Source organism: Rhinolophus sinicus, chromosome 5 (assembly GCF_057876585.1).
Source record: "Rhinolophus sinicus isolate RSI-liver-muscle chromosome 5, RSI-T2T, whole genome shotgun sequence".
Classification (NCBI taxonomy): Eukaryota; Metazoa; Chordata; class Mammalia; order Chiroptera; family Rhinolophidae; genus Rhinolophus; species Rhinolophus sinicus.
Window position 1 is genome coordinate 40306360 of NC_142505.1, and position 20102 is coordinate 40326461.

At 46.7% G+C, this 20102-nt stretch overlaps 1 long non-coding RNA gene across 1 annotated transcript; it reads left to right on the plus strand.

The window, feature by feature from the left end:
- The first annotated feature begins 3546 nt into the window (after window positions 1-3546).
- Window positions 3547-19704, plus strand: LOC141567219 (uncharacterized). The gene is made up of 4 exons (XR_012489687.2): window positions 3547-3644; window positions 3882-3959; window positions 10465-10637; window positions 16986-19704. It is a non-coding gene; the product is annotated as an uncharacterized LOC141567219 (long non-coding RNA).
- The last annotated feature ends 398 nt before the right edge of the window (window positions 19705-20102 follow it).

Here is a 20102-nt window from a genome sequence, read left to right on the forward strand (position 1 = left end):
TACTCAGAGAAAATATCCTTCAAAAACGAAGATTAAAAAAAAAAAAGACAGACAACGGCGAGAAATGTTGAAACAGACCACACTAAAAGAACTTCTAAAGGGAGTTCTCCAAGCAGAAGGTAAATAATCCCAGATGGAAATATGACCATGCAGAAAGGAGTGAAGGGTGAATTTGGAGAAAAGTGAAATGAAACGTCACTATACCCAAAAAGGTATAATAATGTCTTCTGGGATTTAAAATATATGTAGCATTAAAATACATGACAACAATGGGAGAAGTATGACTGAAGTTAAAATGAGATAAGGTCCCAGTATTTTCTATAATATGATAAAAGTACTAGTTTACATTGGACTCTCATAAGTCAAAGATGCTTGTTGTAATATTGAGGGTAATCACTAAATTAATGATCAAAGAAACATATAACTAATAATCCAACAGAGGGGAAAATGAAATAAAAAGTGCTTCTTGATTAGTCTAAGATAAGGAAAGAAAATAGGAAACCAAACATAAAACAGGTAGTACACGTAGGAAACACACAGTAAGATTGTAAATATAAAATGGAATCGATTTGACAAATATTTTCCAAGTACTTACTAAGTACAGAAACTGTGCTCAATGCAAGATACACAGGTAATTAAGTCACAGTCCCTTCCATCATACAATTTGGTGGTGATTTACAAGCGAGAAAGAAAGCTTGTCGTATCCTGATGAAATTCCAGTGAGGCTTTATGAAGGAGATGGTTATTTGATCTGGGCCTTAAGGATAGGCAAAGATTTTCACAGGAGGCGTAGCAGGCTGCTAGGAGGCAACATGGCAACATGGGCAAATGGCCAGGGGCAGTCAGGGCACTGTGTATCAGAGAACAGTTTGGGTGGAGCAGAATATCTGCACATGTGAATCATGAGAGAGACAGTGATGAAGACCTGGAGGGCTGGATGAGGAGTAGCCCCAAGAGTGAGGATCACATTTCCAAACCACAAAAACAAGTATCTAGAAGGAGTCAGAGAGTTCATCTAGTCAACCCTCCCATTTTACGGATAAGGAAATTGACACTTGAATGCAAAAAGAAACTTTTTTAGTGTAAGCATAACATGGACTCCTCTGGGTTTTAGAAACCTCATTCTTATGGCCTTTGGGGAGGATGGGTTGGAAAGACAAGATTAGAGGCAGGGAGACCAATGAGGAGTTCGTGTGATGGTGCAAGTGAGGGTGAGGAGGCTTGTCCTGGGGCAGTGACCATGGAGACAACTAAAGGGGAAGAGGCATATATGGGTGACATTGTGTGATGTGGCTATTTGCTAGCAATGCAGTCTGGGTGGAAACCCCTTTGCGTATGAATCAAGGTTCTCCAGAGAAACAGAACCAATAAGAGGTGTGTGTGTGTGTGTGTGTGTGTGTGTGTGTGTGTGTGTGTGTGTTGGGGGGGATTTATTATGAGAAATTGGCTCACCTGATTATGGAGGCTGAGAAGTTCAGACCCAGGAGAGCTAATGATGTAAGTTCTAGGCTGAGTCTGAAGGCAGGAGAAGACTGATGTCCCAGCTCGAAGACAGTGAGGCAGAGAAAAAGAATTCTTTCTTCGCCTTTTATTCCATTTGGACCTTCAATGGATTAGATGAGGCCCCCCTACATTAGCGAGGGCCCGGGAAACAGCATGTGCAGAAAGTCTAAGAGAGGAACAAGCTGAGCCATTCTGAGGCACTAAGGGAGGACTCAGGCGGCCAGAAGATCCAGAAGAAAGGAGACAGTGAATAGAAATGAGGCTGAGAAAAATGGCAAAGCCCTATTGCCACAAAGTTCGGATTTCATTCTAAAGGCAACAGGAAGCCATGGAGGGGTTTTAAGTAGGGAAGAGAAATGGTCAGATTTACATTTCTAGAAGTTTTTTTGGGATTCTGGGTGGGCAGTGGCCTGTAGGTGTCCATTCTGCAAGAGAAGAGGGGACGGGATGAAAGCAGGGTGGAAGTTGGAAGCCAGGCAGGGGTCTAGGCTTGAGCTAGTGGTGGTCTGGGACGAAACAGTGGCAATGGAAAATGCTAAGAACGTGAGGGAGATGATACCATTCAGTCCTAATTCTTCACCCCTCCTGTAACCTCATCCTTTGCCATTTAATTGCAGCACCCTACTCCATCACCCTGGGCTTGGCCACATGACTTGCTCTTATCAATGGGATGTCAGCAGAGGTGACACCAGCAGAGGCTTAAAGGGGCCCCTGCACGTGGGGCATGCTCGCCCTGTACCTCTGCCATCACCATCCACTAGGTTGGCCTGGTAGAGGATGAGACATGTGGAGCTGCCCCACCGAGGCTGACCTAAATCCTGGGCCAGCCAGCAACCCCCAGACATAGGAGTGAGCCTAGTCAAGATCAGCAGAGCTGCCTAGCCTATCCTACCCGCAAATGATCCCAGATACACGAATAATTGCTTTGTGTTGTATGCATGGATGTCTGTAGACACGTGAATACTTAGTGTTGTGTGCACGGAGGCCCATAGTTGCTGTTTATGCAGCAGTATTGTCTTACTAGATAGCTGATACAGACAGAAACAGACTGGAGAGCTGCTTCGGAGGCAGAGCCAGCAGAAGGTACTGATGGTTTGCATAGGAGAGTGAGGGTGAGAGAGATGTTATGAAGGAGCCCCAGGTGTCTGGATGGATGAAGCACCTAAATCAAGATGAGGAAGAGAGGGGCTGAGAGGCTAGCAAGGGGACAAGTCTGGTGGAGAAGATCAGAAATCCAGTTCCATCTGCTCTGAATGACAACAGGGAGTCACTGAGGGCTCTTGAAGCAGGACAGTGACCTAGTGACGGTGATGAAAGGGGTATCCTGAACTGAATGCTCTCGTCACCAAATGCCGTCCCTGCCATAGGGCTTTCCCAGAAGGTTAAACTTAAACAAATGTTTTTTTTGTCCATTCTGCTCCCAGAGAGAAACATGCTGCTTTCCCCCTTTTCCAGTTGCTAGGACACTAATCTGTTGGAGAAAGGCGTGGGAACATCTGGATAGGGGAACAGTACTTCTGGGAATTTCCTTTGTATCTGTGATTCCAGTTGCATCTCCTGGTGCTCCTGACGGACACTGCGGAAGGGGCAGCTCATGAAGGTGACCCAGGCAGCAGGGAGGAGAGCAGACAAGTAGGGGAAGGGCACCCCTTTTAGTCAGCACTGACTAAATGCCAGGCCTGTGCCAGGCACTTCCAGCTGCCTGGGCGTCATCACTTATCCCTAAGGGGCCAACGCTCAGAGACCAAAGGAATTGCCTCAGCTTTATTCTGCTTTATCTTCCTTTCAAAGAAAGATACTAGTTTCGTGTCCTTTATTATCTGTATCTCACTAGAGCATAAGTTCCCTGAGGCCAATCCTTTGTTTGTTCACTCTTGTACCCCTGGTGTAAAAAAAAATGTCTGACATGTAGTAACAACAGTACTTAGCATTTGTGGAGTGTTTACTAGCTGTGTGGCACTTTTGTGAATCCTTCAGATGTACTAATTCTTTTAGATTTCAAAGTGACCCCAGAAGTGAGTATTGTTTTTGTCCCCATTTTATAGGTGAGAAAACTCAGGCACAAAGAGACTAATTTGCCCAAAGAAGTAGCAGGCCTGGGAATCCCAGGCAGTTTGGCCCCAGAACCTGAGCTCAGACAGGTAAGAAAATTTACTGAATGAATCAATGACCTTGCCCCACGTCACACAGGGCAACTGGGATCAGCAGGTCCCCCACGAGGAGGTCCAGTTCCCCTCCCTCACACACACACACATCAGGCTTCAGCCCTTCTCCTCTCTGTGGGACATGGACTTCTATGAGGGTGGGGCTGGGAGGGGAGGCCACAGGGGGGCTCTTCTCAGAACCACCCAAGTATAAGGTCACAAACTTTCCTCCAGGCTACCAGCACCTTGCCAGGCTTCAGGCACCTTCGCCGCCTCAGAAGGAGTGGGCAAATCAGGGGCTGTGCACGTAAGGTAAGTCAGAGCTGAGAGATGCCTCAGGACACAGATGGTGTCCTTCCACTTGCTCTCTGGAGCAGTGGTGCTCGCTGGGTATAGACCACAACAGCCAGACCCCCTCTGCCCTGAGCCCCTTGTCCAGACCCACCAACCTCGTACCTTATCACGGGCTTCCCCTTCCCGCTTCCTCAATCTGGAAAACCCTTCAGTATTCTGAGGTCCAGGTCACCTGGCTCTTCATCTGTTCTTCCCAAATCTAATAATTAGAACACGAACCTACGCTCTGACTCAGGGCTTCAATTTTTGAAACCCAAAAGGCCAGACACAGGGAAATCAAAATGACATTTGAAATTTTTCATAACTTGGCCTTGGAATTCAAAGTCCTTGGCATTTGAAACTCAAACATTTTAACTTTTGAAAGTAATAAGTCTTAGCTTTTGAAATTCTTGGCATTTGAAACCAAAAAGTCTAGGCTTTTAAAACTCAAAGCTGTGTGTGTGTGTGTGTGTGTGTGTGTGTGTGTGTGTGTGTGTGTGTGTATGTGTGTGTTCACATGTATGGGGAGGAACGTCAGTAAATATTCGTGATGAAGGGTTAACAAACCCTTTTTCCTTCTCTTAAGAATAAATTAGACCTCAGGTTTACTGTCTCTATTAACCCTAGAAATCAGATAAAGGTGGAATGTCTGTTGTGTTGCCAGGCAACGTTACTTACGTTAAAAATGACTCTTGATTGGTGAATCAACCTGGACTGGAAGACCCATGAATGAATTATACATGCCCGGTGGGGATGCCATACTGTTTCACTTTCCCGTATGCAAAGACTCTTGTGTGACCCTTGCAGACACCCTGGAAGCTTTGCATACGGAGCTGTTGTTACAGAGACATTGGCTCCTAAGGCATGAATCTTTGAGGCCCACACTTGCCCAATGTGTATCTTATCTCCTGGATTGTCACCTAAGTTGTCGCTTGGGACTAAACATGAATAGCTCCTGAACTGCTATGGGAACTCTCAGGGATGGAAAAGGCTGGTGCGACCCTCAAGGCTGTTTCTTGGACTGTGTCCTGACTGACAAGTGTGTCCTGTGGTCAGGTGTGGATTTCATTGTCTGGTTGAACCCAAAGAAGACTTCCCTGGTGGCGTTCCCCCACTAATTCACATCTCTGTTCCAATTCAAGCTAGGGAGGCACTTGGAATATAAAACTTAGCTGGAGCAACATCTAAAAGGAGGGGAAGGCAATGCCCACCACATACCCAGGACTCCATATGCTGTACAAGAGTTCGCATCATCTCATAACACTTCCTCCAGGTGAGGATAACCAATGTCCATTTTATGGATGAAGAGACTGAGGCTCCCAGAGGAAAAGAGACTTGCTGAAAATTATGCAGAAAGAACTGATGTCTGGGAGACATCAACACTGGCAAGTACTGGTTCAAGTACTAGCTCTGTTGGGTATGAGCTGGCAGACCTTGAGGGATACTCTGAACCTCAGTCTCTTTCTAGAAATGAATGTAATTACTGTACAGGGAAGCTGTGAGGCTTGAGATAGCCCACTTTCAGATGTCAGGTGCTACAATGCTGTAGAATTCAAGCTCTATCTCCTCTCTCCCCTCCCTGTCTGTGGTCAAGCCACCCCAGGGGTATACTATCTGACCATGGTTTCTAGTTGCCATTGGCCACAGAGCAGATGTCCCCTGTTCTGCAGAGCAGCATTTCTGTGGCTCAGATTGTCCCAGAGCACAGCTAGGACAGAGGTTCTGGCTGTGTCATTAGTCAAATCTGATTCAAAACGGGGAGCCTGATTGCCAGCATCCCAGAATTGCCTCAAGCAAATGTGAGTAAACATAGCTGTTGTTAAAGCAGTTGGGATGAGTCTATTCAATAAATATTTGATGAATACCTCGTATGTTTGGGGCATTGAGAATACCATTACCTGTGAGTATCCACAATCCTTGCCCTTGGCGTTTCAGTCAAGTTAGGGAGACAGACATTAATCAAGAAACTATTGTGCTCACTTCGGCAGCACGTGTACTAAAGATGAAACTATTAAAATTAATATGTAGTTTTTAAAATCCAGCAAATGTTACAAAGGCAAATCGCAGGGTACTGTGAAAACTTGTAACAGGTGGTCTGTTATAAATTGCTGTTGTGATTGCCCACCAAGCCTCATGCCCACATTTTCCAGTTTTCCTTTGGGGACCCAATTTTCCCTTCCATCAATCCAGGTAGGTATGAATTTAGGGTAGGCACATGACCCTGGCCAATCAGAGCATTCCACTCCTTGACTACTTCAACGATTGGTCAAAGATAAACAGTTTGGCCAATGAGATTTAACTCTGGGACTTTTACTGGGACAATTGGGAAAAGAAAGTTCTCTTTCTGATGGATTTTCTAAACTAGAGGGTCAAAATCGGGGTCTAGCATGGGGGCCCTGGAGGAGAACCTATCTAAGCCTGGCATGCCACAGAGTAAGGCTGAGAGATTTGTCATTAGGCAGTTTCCTGGCGATGTCATTTGAGACCCTAGAGCCAGCAATACCTGACGCCATTACCACCGGGCTTTTCTGTTATCTGAACCAACAGTCACCCTTTTTGGCTTATGTCAGTTTAAATTGTTTTTCCATCACTTGCAATCAAGAGCTCTGCCTAATATATGACTAACGGGTCTTGGAAGGCTTCCCTGAAAAGTGACATTCATGCTGAGTACTGAAGGACAAGAGTGAACTAGGCAAAGAGGCCAAGTCTGAAATCAGCAATTTTGGGGCTTGAAAACCTTGAGAATTCAGAAAAGGGGAGGGGCCTTCATCATGTGTAGGCAGAAAAAGGATTAATGAAGGGAGATCATCATGGCAAAAAAGCAAGTCACAAATCACATTGAATGCTTAAATCATTCCTTATCTTTCACTTTAATAAACACAGAAATGCTCATCTCTATTTACTTTTTTTAAATATACATAATTTCAAAAAAATTTTTATTGGGGAATATTGGGGAACAGTGTGTTTCTCCAGGGCCCATCAGCTCCAAGTCGTCCTTCGATCTAGTTGTGGAGGGTGCAGCTCAGCTCCACGTCCAGTCGCCGTTTTCAATCTTTAGTTGCAGGGGGTGCAGAACCGGCAACCTTGTTGTTAAGAGCTCGTGCTCTAACTTCTGGAAGCTCAGTGGCAGCTCATCTTCAATCTATTGTGGGGGCACAGCTCACTAGCCCATGTGGGAATCTAACCGGCAACCCTGTTGTTCAGAGCTTGTGCTCTAACCAACTGAGCCACCCGGCTGCCCCCATTTCTATTTACTTTTGATAAGACCTATATTATAATGAGCTCCCTCTGCAGACAGAAAGATGGCCTTCCCTGCACTGGCCATTACCAAGAGGGCAAAGCCCAAGGCTGCCTTGAGGCAGAAGTGGTTTTGTATTGTTTTGTTTTGGTTAGGTTTTGGTTTTCTTCTTTAAGGAAGGGAGCAATTAAAGCAAAAGTGATAACAGACTAAAAATGGGGCCTATTTTTAAAGGCAAATAACCATTTCTTAATTTCGCAGTTTTATAACATGGTGTAATTTTGTGTTTCAGATTTTCTTAAATTTTAAGCATTTTTTTTTCATTATGAAAGTAACATAACCACATTTTTGTATATGCAGAAAAGAAAAAGATAACTCTTTATAATTCCCTCATTTCAACCCAACCAAAGTTAAAAGTTAGTTTTTGGTGTTTTTCTTCTGTCTTTTTGTCTGATTGTTCAATGCAGTGCATAACCCAGTGCTTTTAAAACTTTGATGTGCCTAAATATTACGTGGGGTTTGTTAAAATGCAAATTCTGACTCAGCAGTCTGGGGTGGGGCCTGAGAGTCTGTATTTCTGATAAGCTCTTGGGCGATGCCAATGCTGGTCCAGACCATGCCCTGAGTCACTCGAGCTGAGGTCAACTCTGTGCTGTGTGGCCTCAGGCAACCAGTAAGCATTTTTGCCCTAGTCCATGAGTCCTAGTTCTCAGGGGTCTCCAGTTGACCCCCAGGCTGGATTAAAGGGCCAGCCAGTAAAAGGTGTCCAAGGCATAAATGTCTACGGGCAACTTTGGTGATGATGATGACGGTGATGATTACTGCTAGATGATTGGCTTAACCAGGTATCTCAGACCTCAGCCTTGACCCTTGTTCCCTGGGTGTGTTCCCAGCTGAAATCTTAGCATATTAAGCCCTTAAGATATCTGCTTGGGAGGGGAGCACTTTCTATAAGAGATATTCATCAAGTCTCCACAGATCTAGTGAGGGCCTTCTGCTTACCACACACAGCCATCTGCCCTTTGCTCCCCCTGGCCTTCCGCAGGAGAAAACCCCATTCTTGTAGCCTGGCACTCAGCCATCCATGATCTGACCTGTTCTATCACCACTGCCTCATCTTCTTATGTCCCATATTCCAGGTATGAAGGACTCCCAGGTCCCACCTCCATGCCTTTGTCACGTTACTTCCTCTGCCTCAAATGCCCTTCTGTGCCTTGATCATCAAAGAGCAAACTTCTATTCATCCCCCAAAACCTCGATTAGCGATCTCCTTCTTCAGAAGCCTTCCAGACCCTTTCATGCAATGACTGACCTGTAGCCCCTTGCCTCCTTTGTGCCTTGTACAGACCTTGCACAAGCATGACTCATGGTAGCAGATGGCTTAGGAAAAGAAAACAAGAGAGAGGAGGACTCATTGTATTATTTAATGGAAAAGTCCAGGTGGTAGAGCTGGCTTTGGAGACAACTGAGACAAAGGGTTAAACTGTGTCACTGGCACTCTGTTTCTAGCTATAGATTGGCTCTGCCTTCCTTTGTGTAGGCTTCTCTCTCAGGCAGCCCCCAGAAGGCCCTGGAAGCTTTACTCTCCCATCTTTAAGTGCAGCCGAAGACTTCACTTTTCCAGCAACCTTGCAAAAGTCCCAGAATTGAGTCTCATTGGTCTGGCTTGGGTCACATGCTGATCCTTGAACCAATCATTGTGGCCAGTGGGTGGACAGCTCTGATTGGACCAGCCTGAATCACATAGCTATCCCTAAAGCCAAAGGGACTAGAGTGAGGAAAGGCAGCGTTTAGAGGAAAATCAGGGTCCTGGAACCTGAGGCTGAGTGGGGTCTAGACAGCCAAAAACCACTAGTACCTACCACAGATATCTCTTAGAGCAATTTTCACACTGTATTATTTGTTTTTATGACTCTCATCCAGCCAGTGGGGAATTTATAATTCTAGAACATCTTTCAAGCCCAGGAGAAGAGGAGTTTAATAAATGACCATTGAATTGTACTTTTTAAGCATGTCCTTGCTATGTCACCTACATAGCAAGTAAATCAGAACAGATCCTGACAAAGATTTTTGTGACATGTATATTAAGGTAATACTTCCTGACATTTTAAAAATCACAAATCAAGTTTTTGCTCAGTGTCTATGTCCAAACAGGGTGAGCCATGTGTCTCTCATGGAATCCTCACAAGCTGGGGAAGGAGGACTCTCTCCTTGATGGGTAAGAAAACTGAAACCCAGTCAGCTTAAGTAGCTTATCTGCGGAAACACAGCTGGCCAGTGGCATTGCTGAGTGTTAATCCCAAGCAGGCTGACTTTCCAGGACTTTCTGATGCTTTGTTGAAGGGGTTCTCAGTTCAGGGGGGCAATGAGGAAAAAATCTCGGAATCACCTTTGGGCTTTTGGAAAATTTTCCTCTGCCTTAGTTTGGGTGCCCTCAGAGACAGACCTTGAGACAATGATTCAAGTGCATGTGTTTTACATGGGTGGGGACCCAAGGTGCCCTGAGAGAGTGCCCGCATGGGACAGAGAGGGGGAAGGCAGACAGTGGAGAGAGCTTCACAAGTGGACAACCGCTGTGGCCAAGTGGAGCGGAATGCTGTGGAGACTAGCTGAGGGTCAGGGAAGAACGTAGCTCAGAGTTGTCCTACCTGAGGGGTTAGGGAGCTGGCATGTTTGTACCCTGACTCTCTCCAGTCATTGCTTCGGGCTGCCCCCAGGGGGAGGTAATTTGCCAGCATGTCTAGTAGCTAGAAAAAGGCCTCAGTCACCACCAGATGGCTGGGCCAGTGTTGGCTGAAGAGGGCCAGGGATCTCACACAGGGGCTCACAGAGGCTGCCGTGACCCTTATCCTCCCTAGCTGGGGGCTCTTTATAGAAAAACAGCCCAAAATATTTGAGATTGGGGCCGTCGCAGACCTTTATTGGTGGAACACTTCAGGCGTCTCATCCCTAGAGCCTGAGGAGGCCTAGTGCGTATGTTTGCCTGGCTTTCTTCTCTTTGCTTTCCTTTCACTCTCGCTGTTTCCTTGAATTTTTATAAATGTTGTATAACAATACTCAGGAAGAATATACTGGGGATTTGAAATGCAGTGCCTGGGGTTTGGTAAACAACACAGGTTAATTATTTTTCGTTTCTTCTAAGAAAATTATGATAAAAAATTTCAGACAATAGTAACGTAGTGAACACCCATGTGCCCACCCCAAGCTTAAGCACCAGACCATTTCAAACTGATTCCATCTTTTCAGGAGCTGCCATCTTCTAGAGGGTGTGAAATGTGGAGGCAGACGTCCCAGCTTCCAGGGTCCACTCTGCCCCTTTGCAGCTGTGTGCCCTTGAGCCTCAGTATCCTTATCCATGAAATGGAGAATCACGCTAGCACCTGCCTCAGGGAGATACCTGTGAAGAAACCTGTGAACTGGTGAGTACCTTTAGGTGGCCGGTGCCTTTCCTTTTGGCAAAATGTTTCACTGAGTTTCTTGATAAACTTGAAAAGTCTTCTCCATCTTTTCTCCTCTTTCAATGGCTGCAGTCTTTATTTAGGAAGTTTCTATAACAATAGATTTCTTAGTGAAAAAAGGGCAAAAGTGAGGCTGGCTATTTCTCAATGCTTGTTAGCAAGCAAGTGCAAGGATACACACTTCCTGCTCTTCTAGGACAGCTCAGGAGCGAGCTGTTACAGAAGGCATGTTAATTTATTTGCTGACATAGGTGTCCCTATTGCTGGGGAGGAAAGGGTAAGGTGTGCATTAACTTCATGTCAGTGCACACTGCCCGCTGACACATTTTTACTCTGTTACGTTATTTTCCCAGTCACAGTAATTTTTGGTTATTTTTATCATGTTACATTAACATCCAAATATCCTGACATTCCTTCAGAAATCCTCTGAAGTCTGTTTTCTCTTGACTGCCAAGAAAAAAAGGGCAAAGAGACCTTACATCCTGCCCACACCCATCACAATGCCCATCAAGAACAGCTTTAGAACAGAGGAGTGTCAGCTAGTTACTGCTGGGTAACAAATACTACACATTTAATGGCTTAACACAATACACATTATTGTTCATGAGACTACATTTCATCTGGGTGATTCTGCTGGGTTCACTCATGTCTGAGCGTAGTTGCCCGTCAGGTAGGCAGCTGTCTGATCTTCTCTGGGCTCTCTCAAATGTTTAGGGGTCAGATTGGCTATAAGCTGGTCCAGGATGTAAGCTGGGACACCTGGGCTCTCCTCCATGTGGTTTTACATCCTGCAGAAGGCAAGGCCCGGTTTGTTTTCGTGGCATGAAAGAGTATGGAATCACGCACATGCTCAGAAGTGGCACACCATTACTTTTGCCACATTCTACTGGCCTAAGCAAGTCATGAGGTCAGCTCATATTCAAGTGGTGGAGAAACAGACTCGTCTCTCAGAGGGAGGAGCTTCAAAGTTACATTGCCTTTCCTTTTGGATGTGAGTACAGGGAGACCATTAATACAGTGAGTCCACTACAAAAGGGAGGCATTCCACAATGGTCAGCCTATTTCATCTGCCACGACCCACAGCTGAAGCATGTGGTCTTCAAACGGGAGGGTTCAGCCTTGCTCCAGAGAGGGAGGGAGAATGAGGAAGGAAAAGAGGATTCGGATCTTGGCAACCCTGTGTTCCCTTCCCACCCTTCCTAACACTGGAAGTGCTGGGGGGTATTTGCTCTGCACTGCACGTTCCAGGCATCCTAATACTTAATAGATGTCAGAGACAGTTCTATAAGTTGGTTTACTAGGACATTACTGGTGCATAAACTAATTGTTAAACATATTTACCCAAGTCTCTGAGCTGTGAGATAAACATGCAGATCACGTTCTGGTGTCCTCACTGCCTTGACAAGCACGGTCATTTGTAATCGGACCTCCTCCAAGAACTGTGCGTGCTCCTTATGTGAATTGGGGGGATCTGAGCACGAAGAAGCACCATCAGAGAGACTTAAAAAAGGCTTTGCTCCCTTCACACTGACTGCTGGCCTAGATTCTAGAGCCTCCTCCATGCCAACTCCCCTCGCAGCTGATGCCTGGTCCCCTGGCTGGGCGCTCGGCTGCCCCATCTCATCTCTCTCATGCCGATCATTTGTCTGCCTACTTGGGGAGAGCACAGTTTTGGGATTAAGCTTTGGCTCTGCATCTAGGCTCCATGAGTTGCTTTGGGACATTCTTAAAACCTCACTGAAACTCAGCTTGCTCATCTGCAAAATGGGCATCAGAAGACCAAAATTGCTGTTGAACTTCACTCAGAGTATAAATCAAAGTCCTTACAAAGGTCTTAAAGATCAAATCATCTGGCCCCAGTTCCCTCTCTGAACTCATCCTGTTCGTCTCCCCGTTGCTCTTTTTTCTCTAGCTACTTGGGCCTCCTTGCTCTTCCAGGCATGCTGCTTCCTCAGAGCTTTTGCATATGTTGTTCCCTCTGCCAGCATTGCTCTTCCCTGAAATACCCCCACGGCCCTCTCCCTCACGTCCTTCAGGTTTTTGCTGACATTCTCCCTATCTGCCAGCCTGTCTAAAGAATGCAGCCCCCACTCTGTAGCACTCCCCATCTTGCTGCCCTGCTAGATTTTTCTGCTTATTACTTATCACTGTCTAACTGACTACATAGTTCATCAAATTCAGACAACAACAGCAGGATGAGATGTTAGTTTATGTACCACAAAAAAAAAAAAAAAAAAAAAAAGAAAAAACACTACCAGTTAAGCTGTAGAACAATGCTGAGTTATCGAAATGCATCCTGATTTCAGAAATGTTGAATGTGGGAGAAAAACTGACATCATAGAAACCATGAAAAATGGTATATTTTACTTATCTATTTTGTTTCTTTTCTGTTCTCCACACAAGAATGGCAGCTCCATTGGGGCAGGGTCTCTGCCTGTTTTGTTCACTGCTGGGTTGTAGGACAGTGCCCGGCTCATAGTAGGTCTCTTGCAATATTGTTGAACATTGAATGATTCCTCTTTAACCCCAAGAATGTACATGATCTGGAATTGCCAAGCGCTGCCCAGATAAGCTATATGAATAATCAGCGTGAGATGGAGCATGACAAGAAAGGGCTCTGGTGGGAAAGCAGCCCTCTGAAGAGTGCTCTGACAGCAGGGACACTCTCGGCGCCAGTGCAGCAGCCAGCACATGGTAAATGCTGAACAAATATGTATTCACTGGGCACGTGATTGGATAGTCTGAGATGTTGTCTTGAACCCAAAACTCAAGACTAATGTGGAGCCAAGGGCTTGCCTCTGAAGGAGGTCATTGCTACAGTGTGGGTGGTGCCCCCTGGGGCTGTGGGGCCACCCTGGCTTCATGTCTCCATGCCCTAAGGACTGGACCCAGTGAGAAAGGGGTGTGGACAAGGGAATATGGTGGCTTGTAGGACATGCTACAGGTCAGGGAGTAGCAATGTGACCCATTCTCACATTCACATGGGGCCTCACACATTCAGACTTGGGACATTTGGGGCGGGGGAGGGGATGTCGCATTCTATGTGAATTTGAGGCAATAATTTGTAAAAATATTAACCAAGTCTTATTTTGAATGCAAAACTGGAAATAATACAAATATGAAACCCCTTTACACACACACACACACACACACACACACACACACACACACACACCAGTTAAGTGGAAGGAAATTCAAGTGTCAAACATTTTCAAAGCCAGCAGGCTAAGAGAATTGTTAAGTCTTCCTGAACTGGTGCCACATGGTGGCGCCACACCAGCCATCAACAGCCGTGGGCCTCTGTCCTGTCCATGTTGACCTTGAACTATGAGTTTTGAATTATGCGGGGTCTTCAGGAACACAATCCTCACACACTCCTCCCTGTGGTTTTGGATTGTGTTGTTAGTTTTTATTCATTCATTTGAACCATTTAAAATATACCACTTTGTGACACTGTTTCTTTATTATTTAGTCTATCAAGAGCCCTGAACATGGAAGTGGCCCAGCGTCTCTTGTCTTTGAGATGATCTAGGTGCCCAACAGATACCATCTGGAAGCTTTCTGTCACTCTCAGTCTGAGCTCTACTTTCCTCTCAGGCAGCTTTATTCAGTGACAGACTCTCCCCTACTGGTGGCAAGATGACTTCTAGCCGCTCCAGTCTCACCTCTTTGCAGTTAGCAACACCAGTGAAAAGAGAACTTCTCTTTCTTCGAGCTGCAGCTAATGTCCCAGGCTTGTCTCTCACTGGACTAACTTGGGTCATGTGCCATCCTTAAACCAATGGCTGTGGCCATGGTAATGGAATTTGCTGATTGGCTAGGCCTGGGCCATGTCTCCATCCTTAGAACTAGATGTGGGGGCAGCTCCTCCTCAACCACGTTGTCTGAGAGTGAGGGAGTTGTGAGTCCCCACAATAAATTGGGGTGCTGTCACCAAAAGGGAGAATGGACACAGGACATACGGAAACCTCAGGTGTTCACTAGACCCCAAACCTAGCAATCAGAAGCCTGTCTGTATTCCAAATGCCTCAGCAAGACACCCACTGTTTCATCTCATTCCATGACAATGTGATAGATCAGTGACTGGGAATGTGCCTCGGGTGTGGACAGTCAGCGAAAGTGAAGAGTTGGCCCCTAAATGGTCCAGGGCAAGAATAAACAAAAGCCTCCATAAAACTCACTTTGGCTTGTTGTCCAAAATTGGTTGTGAGGTGCCTTCTGCATTGATTCACTTATGCAAAGAGAAACCCAATTCCTTTAGTATTACAGTACCTCTCATGCCAATGAGTCTCCCCAGAACTTGTACGAGTTAGGGTTTGATTTGATTTTTTGGTGCGTCCTCTAAATTACCAGGAAGACTTGTGTGTGTGTGTGTTTTGTGTGTTTTTTTAAGTGGCAGGAAGCAGCATTTCATCTGGAAAAAACTCATCCTCATCATGCTTTCCCTTTCCCCCGTGGCACTGGGCTGACTCACTCACTCACTCGGCTCCGGGAGGCTCGGCCACTCAGTTCCAGCTGCAGGAATGTGTGTGCACGACACCCACAGATCACGCGTGCACATACAACTTCTTTCTCGATGCCAGCTGCACAAACACACCACACCTGGGGCTGCTGACAGACGCCATTCTGCAAAGGCTTGTTAATTCTTAGAGTCTGGTGTGAATATTGTGCTGATGTGTGTAGCACATCTTCTCCGCACTCCTTCTTGCCCACGCTGAACCACGCACCTGCAGGGAGGGAAGCAAGCATCAGTGGAGCAGAAGTTGTGTGCCCTGACAGTGTTTAAATATGTACTCTCTGTGGAAGATGTATGTTTCCCAAACACAGGACCTGAGCGAACAGGAGGGAGAGGAGCAGGAGGGAGGGTGGGCTCTGGCTTCCCCCAGCCGATCTCTGGGTGACTTGGATGGGGAGCCTGAAAAATCCCAGCCTTGGATGAAAACAAAAGGCTGTTCTGGCTTTATTTATTTATTTTTTTAAGCTCAAGAAGATGTTAGATTTTATTATATAAATAATGTGCCTGTATAACACATCGGCTGTGGAGTCATGAAACCTGGTTTTGAGTCCCAACTCTGTCATTTAATTAGCTGGGTGCCCTTGGGTCAGTTGCTTAGCCTCTCTGAGCTTCCTCACTGTAAAATGGGGACCTCAGAGGTATCTATTTTACAGAGTGGTGGTCAGGGCAAGTTAGGTTAGTGATTCATAAGCCACAAGCAATATTAGATATTATTTATTTGAACTTTTAAGTCAAGGGTAGCATGTCAGGGCAACTTTGTCCTGACATTAGAGACATTATAAACCTTTTCTAGTTGCCCTGGGTCTCAGCTTCCTGCCCTCAACTCTGGCCTTCCCATGTGTCCCAGCGGCAAGTCCACCGCTGTCTCCCCTGCAGATTCAGCCCCTTCCCAATCCCAGGCATCAATGAGTTTGAAGGGAAAATGGATTATGTTGTTCAGTAGTTTTCTGGTTGCAAGTGACAGAAAACAGGAACTTACTGGTTTGTGTAATTAAGAAGTTCAGGGCTATATCTGACTTTCAGAGTGGATCGACAGGGGCTCAAACAGGTCACCTGTGCCTGATCTTTTCTGTCTGTCTTTTTCCTCCACTTTCTCCAAGTTGGCTCCATTCTCAGACAGGCTTTCCCTCATAGCCGCAAGATGGCTGCCAGTAGCATTGGTTCACAACCACCTGAGAAAAGGTAAGTCTCTGTCCCGGCATCCGAAACAAAATCTCAAGAATGACTCTGACCAGCCAGGCTGAGGAGACCACATGCACCAGGCATGGTGGCCCAAGGAATGCACCACACTCATTGGCTCAGACCTGGTCATCAGCTGACCCTGGGCAGGGAACCTCACCTGGACCAAGCATATGCAAACAAAAACCGGGGTTCTTGCTAGTAAAGGAGGGTGGGATTACTACAGGTGTCAGCCTCATGCTGTGATCCAGGGAACCCTGCACTGTTCACCTGAACCCCGTGTCCCTGCTTTGACCACTGGACCATGTTACAGGTGAGTGTTGGGGAAAAGGAATTAACACACCGGCTTGGGTGTCGTGAGCATTCAGGGAACCATGTAATAGAGTCAATGAGCTTAGCTCATTGTGCTGAGGCCATGCTTTATGCCACCAAAGCCATTTCTGTCTCCTGGATGCTCGAGGAGAGCCCATTTCTGGTCCCCCTAAAGTTAGGCTGAGGCCATGGGATTGAGTTCTGGCTAATGGACTGTGGGTGGGAATGGCGTATATATATCAAGACCAGGCCATAGATGTCCTGTGGGATCTTCCACGCTCTCTCTCTTCCCTACTTACCAGGTGTTTCAGAAGCCAAGGGTTCTGAGTTGGTGGCGCTGCCTGATGGACTAAGCCCCAGGTCCTCTGTCATGTGTGGAAGTGAGGCACCCAGAGATCACCAGCTGGGCCCAGGTGCATTGGACTCTGTGACAGTAATCAATGAACCTTTGATATGTTCAGTCAGTGGTTCTCAAAGGGGAGCATCTGCTAATATCTGGAGACATTTTGGTTGTCATGACTTGGGGGTAGGGTAGGGTGGGGAGATGCCATTGGCATCTAGTCGGTTGAGGCCAGGGAAGCCCCTAAACATCCTATAATGCCCAGCACAGCCCCCATCACAAAGAATTACTTGGCCTAAAATGTCAACAGCACCAAGGTTAGGAAACCCTGCTCTAAAACATGAGCATCTTGAGAGAAGAGACTTGTTGCTGCCTTGCTTACAACCCTCCGATGGCTTCCATCACACCGAGCAGACATTCCGGACCCTCACCTGGATCTACAAGGCCCAGCAGGACCTGGATCCCGCCTACCTCTTCTCCCTCAGATCCTTTCTTCTCCCCCTCACTCACTTTATTGCAATCACCCTTGCCTTCTTTGTGGTCATTCCGACCTCAGGGCCTTTGTATTTGTTATTTCCTCTTCCTTAGATGCATCTCCCCCTGCTATGCCAATTATTCAGGTACAGTTTAAATGTCACCTGCTCAGAGACACCTTCCTTGATCATACAGTCTGTTAGATCCCCCTCCCACCACGTCATGATTCTGGTATTGCCACTATTGCCACTGTCCTTTCACAGCCACAATCACAATTTACAATGAGGTAACGTGCCAGTTACCTTGGAGGGGAGGGGTCTGTCTTCCCCCCGGCACATGAGGACGTGAGGACAGGCACCGTGTCCATCTTGTTTATTTGTGTATCTCCAGCACCAGCACAACAGCTGACACATGTGCGAGGGTGAAAAATCAATTTGCTAAACGAATGAGTAAGCAAATAATGTGTGGAAAGAGCAGAGTCTTTGAAGTCAGACACCCCCGGATGGAATTCTGGTTCCACCGTCAGCTGTGAGTCATCTTCACTCTCCAAGCCTCCATCTCTTCACCTGTGAAATGGATGTAAGAGTCTCATCTCCCAGCTGCTAGGAGGATGAAACAGAATAGCACAGGCAGAGTGCTTGGCACGGCTCCCAGTGCAGAACTGGCGCTTATGAGGTGTGCGTTGAACATCCAATGCATGAACAAAAACATGAGGACGGTCGATTGCCTGTGTGCTGTCGTTTTGAGGGTGAACACTTGGGAAGGAAGAAGACAGAGTTGGGGTGCCAGGGGAAGGCACCTTGGAATGGAAGGATGGAGAAGGTGTGCTCATGAACAAAGCCTTGTTTACACAGGCAGCTTCTGCTTTTCCCTCTCTTGACGATCCTATTCTGCCTCCTTTCTTTACGACCATGACCCTAGCTGCCAGCTGCCAAAGTCAAGGTCCCCAGGCTGATGTCTTCCCTGTAGCCTCCCTTCCCCTCGGAGGATCCTGGAGTGACTCAGCTATCATTATGGTCCTTCTGGGATTTACAGGCCCTCCATGGTGAGCGCCTTTCCTGCGCTTTGTTTCTATCTGTGTCCATCTCGACCATACAGGAAATGAAAGTGGCACCAGGGCATTTGTAATCGATAGCTCAGGCCCCAGGCCCTGGGACTCATGAGTGTCTGCAAAAAGGAATGATTTGGGGCCTCTTTCTTTTCAAGTACAACCTCCTATCAGATGGGGGCCACAAAGGAACTTGGATTATTTCCATCTCTGGATGTGTAAAAGGTGAGGATGGGCAGGTAGGATGCTCAGAAGGTGGTGAACTATGGGAGAGACGGGTGCAGGAGCCCCATCTCCTAGGAGAGGCAGGAATGTGGGGTCGGGAGTTCCCCTACGGCCTCAGCGGGGGCACCCAACCTCCCCGAGACTCAGTTTCCTCAACTGTCAAATGGAGATGGAACAATCCCTACCAGGTTAGGTTATTATGAACATCAGATGAATTAAAATGCATAATGCACCACTTCAGGGCAGGCTGATCCAGGTGACTGGCTTCCAAAAGTAGGTTATACAGAAAGGCTCCTTTGCAAGATGGGTATTGGTGCCTGTTCTCGGTTGAAATGTGTCCCCCTATGCTAAGTCTTCATCCCAGTATCTCAAAATGGGACCTTATTTGGAAATAGGGTCATTGCAGATATAATTAGTTAGATGAAGTCACACTAGAGTAGGGTGGGCCCCTAATCCACTATGACTAGTGTCCTTATGAAAAGACAGCCATATGAAGACAGAGACACAGGGAGAACGCCAAGCGAAGGCAAAGATTGGAGTGACATCAAAGATTGTCGGCACACCACCAAAAACTATGAAGAGGAAAAGAAGGATTCTTGTGCAGACTGCAGAGGGAGCACAGTCCTGCTGACACCTTGACCTTGGACTTCTAGCCTCCAGAACGGCAAGACATCAATTTCTATTGTTTTAAGCTACCCATTTTGGCTCTAGGAAACTAACACAGGGACAAAAGGAAGGATCAGGGTTAAGGGAGAATGCCTTTGGCTTCTCCAGCTTCTGTTGTTTCTCTGCCTTTCCCCAGTTCATGGCCTTCAAGACCCTCTGAGGGGTATCCCCCACCGGCATTGCCAGGTCCCTGACTTGCTCTGTGCCCTTCCTTGGAGGCCCTCACTGAGCTTCAGGCTTCCTCTGCCCTCTCCCATCTATCTCTGGATGTGCAGTGGGGCTGGCGGGGGGGGGGGGGGGGCGATGAACAAGGTAAGGCATTTTCTCCTGTTCTTAGTAAGCCACTGGGTTGAGGTTGGGGGCAGCACGCAGGACCCAGTTGTTGGCAGTCTTCTCGAGGCTGTAGAATTCTTAGCACTTCTCGTGGTCAACTGTGACCTCAAGTGCCAATTTTCCAGACTACAGGAAAAGCCCTACTCACCATCCTGGTAATCCAGATTTGCAAGCTCAGCTGTAAATAAGCTCCAAGCCACCAAATGAACCTTCACCATCAGGCCTCCCGGCATTTACCTAGTCAGTTCCTTTTGCCTTCAATGACCTAATGACAGGTCCCTCCTGCAGAAATATTCTGGGGCCAGCTCCTATAAAAAGTTTCTCCTCCTCCAG